Source organism: Priapulus caudatus, unplaced genomic scaffold, assembly GCF_000485595.1.
Source record: "Priapulus caudatus unplaced genomic scaffold, Priapulus_caudatus-5.0.1 Scaffold98, whole genome shotgun sequence".
NCBI lineage: Eukaryota > Metazoa > Priapulida > Priapulimorpha > Priapulimorphida > Priapulidae > Priapulus > Priapulus caudatus.
In genome coordinates this window covers 105451-111693 of record NW_014577159.1, presented here as the reverse complement: position 1 = coordinate 111693, position 6243 = coordinate 105451, and the positions used below count along the sequence as shown (strand labels likewise).

Sequence of the window (6243 nt, the reverse complement as noted above, 5' to 3'; positions counted from 1 at the left end):
CCTCGGTTCGTTGAGCACCGACTGCTAAGCAATTGCCACTTGACCAACTCAACAACAGCATCCGGTGCGGGAGGCAAGCTCGTCATCACGGTACCCAGGTATCGCCTTCTGGCTTCCAGCCATACTCTTCTGGGAAGGAAGTTGTGGATTCGCTGCCAAAATCGGTACTCCATACTTTTTCTTGATAGCAGGCTCTTCTTATACCTTCGCGAAGTGCGGCAAGGGTGGGTGGCAACTTCTCTGATTGTGCTTGATTTTTTCGGATAAAGGACCACCTGAGCTCCTTGAATTAGCGATGCTTGATTTGGGGGCGTAGACCTTGCATACAAGCCTCTCGACAGTATTGAGCGTCTGCACCGTCGGCTGATTTGGAGAACCCATGTTTGCGAGAGCGTCAAAAACTTCTTCATTTGATTCTAGGAAGATCTTCCACCACGTGGCCTTTACTTTGTCAGCAAAACAACCAGTAACATCAGCACCACTCAATGCATGAAAGCCGGGTAACGCGGCTACCTTCTGATGACCAAGAGCTTGTGCTATGGGCTGTAGCTTGATAACCCGTCGTCGCTGCCCAGTTCCTGTAACAAAGTTGATGTTGCTACAAAGTTCAGGGCATCGTCTCATGCACAAAATAAAGACATTCGTATCCGGCGAGAAGATATGGATTTCTGTAGCTCCTTGTCTAGTAGCATCAATGGCATGCAGCATGATCTTTGTGTCTGCTTCCTTCTGACTACTGCGAAGGTGCGCGACATCTCGATGGGTTGCTTTATATTCACACCCCAGGCGACAACGAGATCCTTGCCCTCTCTTTCTGCTCTCTGAAGTACCTTGGCTGCAAGATATTCCGTCAACTTCATCTTGGTCTTTAGTGTGTGACAGTAGGCGTTTCATTGGACCTTTGCTATATGAGTCGTGTCTGATATTCGGTGTAAATCGGCGCTTGATCTCTCTGCCGACGGACGCGTGTAGCTGACTTTAAGACGAGGGAACATCGTAACGTCAAAAACCAAATGAATCTCTTCGCTTTTGGAGAACTTGAAGAGAAGCTTGTCAGGGAGATGTTCGGCAAGTTGAGCGCACGTAGCTATGTAGGCCGGTTTGTCCAGCGATTGCAGCTCCGCCATTCCATCCACAATGACTGCCTTCTTTCGATGCACGGGAGTCTTGCCTCATCAGTCTCATCAGCGGAGGAGACAGGTGGCGCCTCCTTTTCAACCAAGCTCATCAGCCGTACTCTTGTTTAGACAATGTAGCATCACACCATCAGCAGCAAAGAGGGGACCTCGGAACCACAAAAACTCGTACTTGCCAATTGCTTCTTGTATGTTGATTTCCGGCCGTGACTGGCACCACCATCATCCGCGAACAGGCTTCTGTCTCTTGTAACTCAAACTACCTTGTTCTTCACGCAACCCTGGTCTTCTTTAGAGTAGTCTTCCAGGTTAGAAGCTTGCGTTTCTTCATGGAAACCACAGATTGACATTGTCTTTCTGGATGCGTTCCGACACGAATGTGTTAAGGAGTCTCTCTACTTCAGTTAGTAATAGTCAAATTATTGATAGACTCCTGTTATTATGTTATTGCTATACGCGTGTTTCTGATACCTTGTGACCTTACATAGGGCACACGCACACGCAGGCATGCACACGCACGCATACCCACGCACACGCACGTATGCACACGCACACGCACGCATGCACACGCACACGTACGCATGCACACGCACACGCACGCATGCACACGCACACGCACGCATGCACATGCACATGCACACGCACATGTACGCATGCACACGCATGCATGCACACGCACACGCACGCATGCACACGCACATGCACGCATGCACACGCACTTGTACGCGGGTGGGTCGATTAGAATACTTTACCGTTTGCCGCAAAACCGGGAGAGAAAAGAATCCGATACTGTAACGACAGCGCTTCAATACATGTTGCACTTCACTGTATTGCATGACCAAACGCGACTGAATGACGAAACTCTAATCTATGCTCAACAGTTGCTATCACTTTAAACTTCTTATTTGCATTTTGTTTAAATTTTAAGCAAAAACTAACTCATGCGAACTACTAGCCTAATGTAGCGTTGTAAATCCACAGTTAAACCTATATAGAACCCCGCCGCTCGCCGAGCCCATGCTTATATCGTGAACGCACGCACGCACGCACGCACACACACACGCGCGCACACACACACACACACACACACACACTCATGTACAGACGCGCGTGCACACACACTCCCGCACCCACCCACGCACGCACGCACACACGCGCGCACGCACACACGCGCGCGCACGCATACAAGCGTTTTGAGCTGCATAGATATCAGCGTGGGTTAGTGTACTCGGTGAGGGGTGATAGCAAGGGGCTTGTGATGAAGTTGTACATGACAATCCTTAGCAAGACTTCCCGCAAAGAGAATAAACGTTGATCCGTTATTAAGCATTTATTTTGAAATATACCCGGACAAAAACCAGTCGAGCCCTGTCTCTTATGGCCTCTAATGCAAGACAAATTTAAAGGATTCTCTACAAGCATACTAAGCAAAACCGCCGGATTTATCATCTTCTGCCATAGCATCCATATTTTCAATAAGAACACATCTGCTTAACTGTAAGTCAAAATGGCGGTCTAATAATGTCAGAGCCTCGATTTCGTGCCAGATATGTCACGTATCGTTTTAGCGGAATATTATATCTAGCCATGTCGACTCGCTGAGGTTAGTAATCGCTGAAAGTTTGGCCGAATTTTATTGAAAATAAAAAAAGTTATAGCCATTTATATATCAGAGCCTCGATTTCGTGCCAGATATGTCACGTGATTGTTTTAGTGGAATATTATGGTCTAGCCATGTCCAACTCGCTGAGGTTAGTAATCGCTGAAAGTTTGGCCGAATTTTATTGAAAATAAAAAAAGTTATAGCCATTTATATATCAGAGCCTCGTTTCCAGTTGAAAAATGGTGTTTTCTAAAACACCCCTAAAATAGCCCGGTGCAAGTTTCAATGTTGCCAACATATATTTTCATGTTCCATATGGTCCCTCGAACACGATACACATGTAGCCTAGCTGTTTGTTTGTAGCCTGAATTTCCCACAGGATTACATTTGCTCCCTGACTGATAGGAGATATCCTGATCGCGATTGCTGCGATCGTTCGTAGAAACGCAAGAGGTTGAAAGCTTGCTTCGTCGCTCGTTCATGAGTGAGTGACGTCACGTCCATGCGGACTCAAACTCCTGTTTTAAGGTGCATTGTGACCCTAACCCTAACCCTAACCCTAACCCTAACCCTAATCCTAACCCTAACCCTAACCCTAACTCTAAAAAATAACCCTAACCCTATTAAAAACAAAATTAATTAAATTTTGTACAGTCGAAACTGTGACGTATGTCTGACGTATGTGAGCGACGAAACAAGCTTTCAACCTTTTGCCGTAGAAACAGTAGCGATAGAATTTTGCACAGGGGAGAGATAGTGATCCGCTAGAGGGCGCGTTAAGCGCTAACAAAAACGACTCTGATTGGCTAATTTTGTCTCTTATTTATTTTATTATTTATTATTTTTGGGTAATTTTGTTTTATTTTAGAATTAAGGATAAGGTTAGGGTTAGGGTTAGGGTTAGGATTAGGGTTAGGGTTAGGGTTAACTGATTTCTATATCCACAACTTCTGATCACTATCTCTCCCCTGAGATCTACTAGTAGCGATATGAGCGTAATACTGTCACTCTCACACACGATCGCTGATTCAAGCCATTTCCTGACAGACTGGGATGAGGATGGCGACAGGCGATCGGGAGAGCGGACGAACAACTACTGTACGACAGGTATATGGAATTAATCAGCGATATTTATCCAGGTATTACTTCGGTAATAAGTACTAGTTAGTACACGATCGTTTTTCGTCACTAGTTCTGTTTCTACCGCTTTGTGTTTTTAGTGGCAACATTCCGCCAACGACAGATAGTATCACGTGTTAATAATGACAGATTTGTAAATTTGTAAATTGGACATTTTTCATTATTAACCCGTGATAGTAGTAAATCCGTGGTAGCGCGCGGAGCTGCCATCTAACCCCTAATTAAGCCCTACAATCTTCATCGAGTTGTTACTTACAGCATCTGTAACTAGATTTGTTTTTATTGCCTCACGTTTTCTAGTTGCAACCCTCCGTCAAAGCTCAGTGAGATATACGACAGTTAATATCAGGGGTTAATGATGGCAAATAATACCCCCTGGTAGTATTCATTCAGTGCTAGCGTCGAAAGGGCATCACCCACGATATTCGCTAAGTTGTTACTTATAACATTTCTTTCGTGATATTGTTTTAGTCGCAAGCTCCCGCCAATTCTCAGTGATACAAGCGACAGGCAGTATTCATGTTGTGTTAGCGTGGAGTGAGCACAACCTACGATGTGCGTCTAGTTGGTGCTTACACACTATTCGCTTGTCTCGTCCCGAACACATCTATGTTATTTAATCTGTCTAAATTTACTAAAATAATAATAAAAAACTTAAAGAAAACTTAATAAGAATTTTTTTTAAATCATCTAAATTTAAATCTGTCTTACTTTGTATAGATATTTACATGGCAACGCATGGTTTCCGGTGCGCATTCCGACTATCGCCAGTACATAGTGGTGATACCACAATAGCCAGTGTTTGGTCAAGCAAGAAACATCACCGATGTGACTAACGCTTCCCATGTCTCAGTTATTAACGGTAAACAGTTAAACCGCTTGCCGTTTACTCCAATGTGCACTGAGACAATTTTCCCATCGAGGTTTAACGGAGCAAGGATTCTCAACGTCTTCACTATTGTTTGAAAACGTTTTTAGACGCATCGTTTCATCACTACTTTCCACGAGACAATTATAGCAAGGAATGCTGTCCCTAAGCTCGCCATTTCGCTCCAGTTCGTCACCCGCACAAAACACACGAACGAACGGACACACGAACGATAAAACGCACGAACGAACACGATTCAATTCCCCGTTTTCTCTCCGAGAATTACGGCTGCATGTTTCCTCTCCGATAAGATACATGTAAGAAGTCGTCGGAAATCTTAACGCTATACGTAGACGCGAGCGAATTCGAGATCCTATGACCACCAATCGCTTCACCGTCTCCGTCACCACGCTTTCTGTGGTATCGCTGATACGGATTAAACTCCGGAAAAAATGAATTAAATTTTTTTTTCTTAATTCATCGCGGACAGAATCTCTCGCCTCTTCTCTCGACTGTCTTTAGATTATCGTTGTCTGTTCGTATACAGCGTGAGAGAGAGATATCTGATTGAACCGACACACCTTGGTACGGCCTTCTTCATTTTGGTTTGCGCGCAGGTCATACATCGCGTACGCATGTGTCTGTCTATACGTTAAAGCACGAATGCTCACACGGGCCGCGTTTTTAATTCCACTTTAACACGCAAATAATGTGACTGAATCGAGACAGATACGACGCTATATTGACATACCTCTATCGGTTGACAAACGTTTCTTTAATGCTTGGGATCACCACAATTGGGTCTTCGAGAACGTCTGTGTGTTCGTATTACGTCCGTCTATCTCTTGCACAACATATTGATGTCACCTGGAACGATCGATAAAAACAATAACATATAAAATAAAATATAAAACAAGATGTAATAAAAAACAAATCATGCGGGTTTGCAATAGTCGATAAAAAAAACACTTGTTGCAATCGTTACTGCAAAACAGTGGCTAGATTCGTCTACGTTAAGTGCACAATGTTGATGTATCTCGATCATGGTAAATTCTGAGAATTCTCATCCCTATGTGCCACATTCAGTACTCTTCATAACCACAGCTCTGGTGAGATAATACTCTACCATCAGTCTCAACTTGCCTCGGCTACTACGACAGACAATGCGCCGGGAATGGTTAGCAATCTTTTATACCTTATGCGCTTGAATGTGCGTAGGCGCTCAGAATAGCTGTAATGTAAACTCTTATATGGAAAAATGTGTTATTACACACACACCACTTCTCGATGTTTCTTCATACTTTTACTTTTCTCTTCTATGTAACCTTATATAACTTATATTAATTCATGCAACCTTCTAAGTGCATGGAATAAGTTCTATTTATGAATCTATTCATCCATCCATCAATCCATCCATTCATTCATTCATCCATTCATCCATCCATTTATCTATCCATCCATCTATCCATCCATCCATTTATCTATCCATCCATCTA

The 6243-nt window shown here is 43.7% G+C and overlaps 1 protein-coding gene across 1 annotated transcript in view; it reads right to left on the bottom strand.

Annotated features, from left to right (window-relative positions):
* The window catches only part of LOC106805050 (SCY1-like protein 2), a 72309-nt gene extending 66700 nt beyond the window's left edge, over positions 1 to 5609 (bottom strand). Inside the window, exon 1 of the mRNA XM_014806523.1 lies at positions 5499 to 5609. The gene's annotated coding sequence lies outside the window, so the exon portion shown is untranslated. The remainder of the gene's footprint in view (positions 1 to 5498) is intronic.
* Between the last annotated feature and the right edge of the window lie 634 nt (positions 5610 to 6243).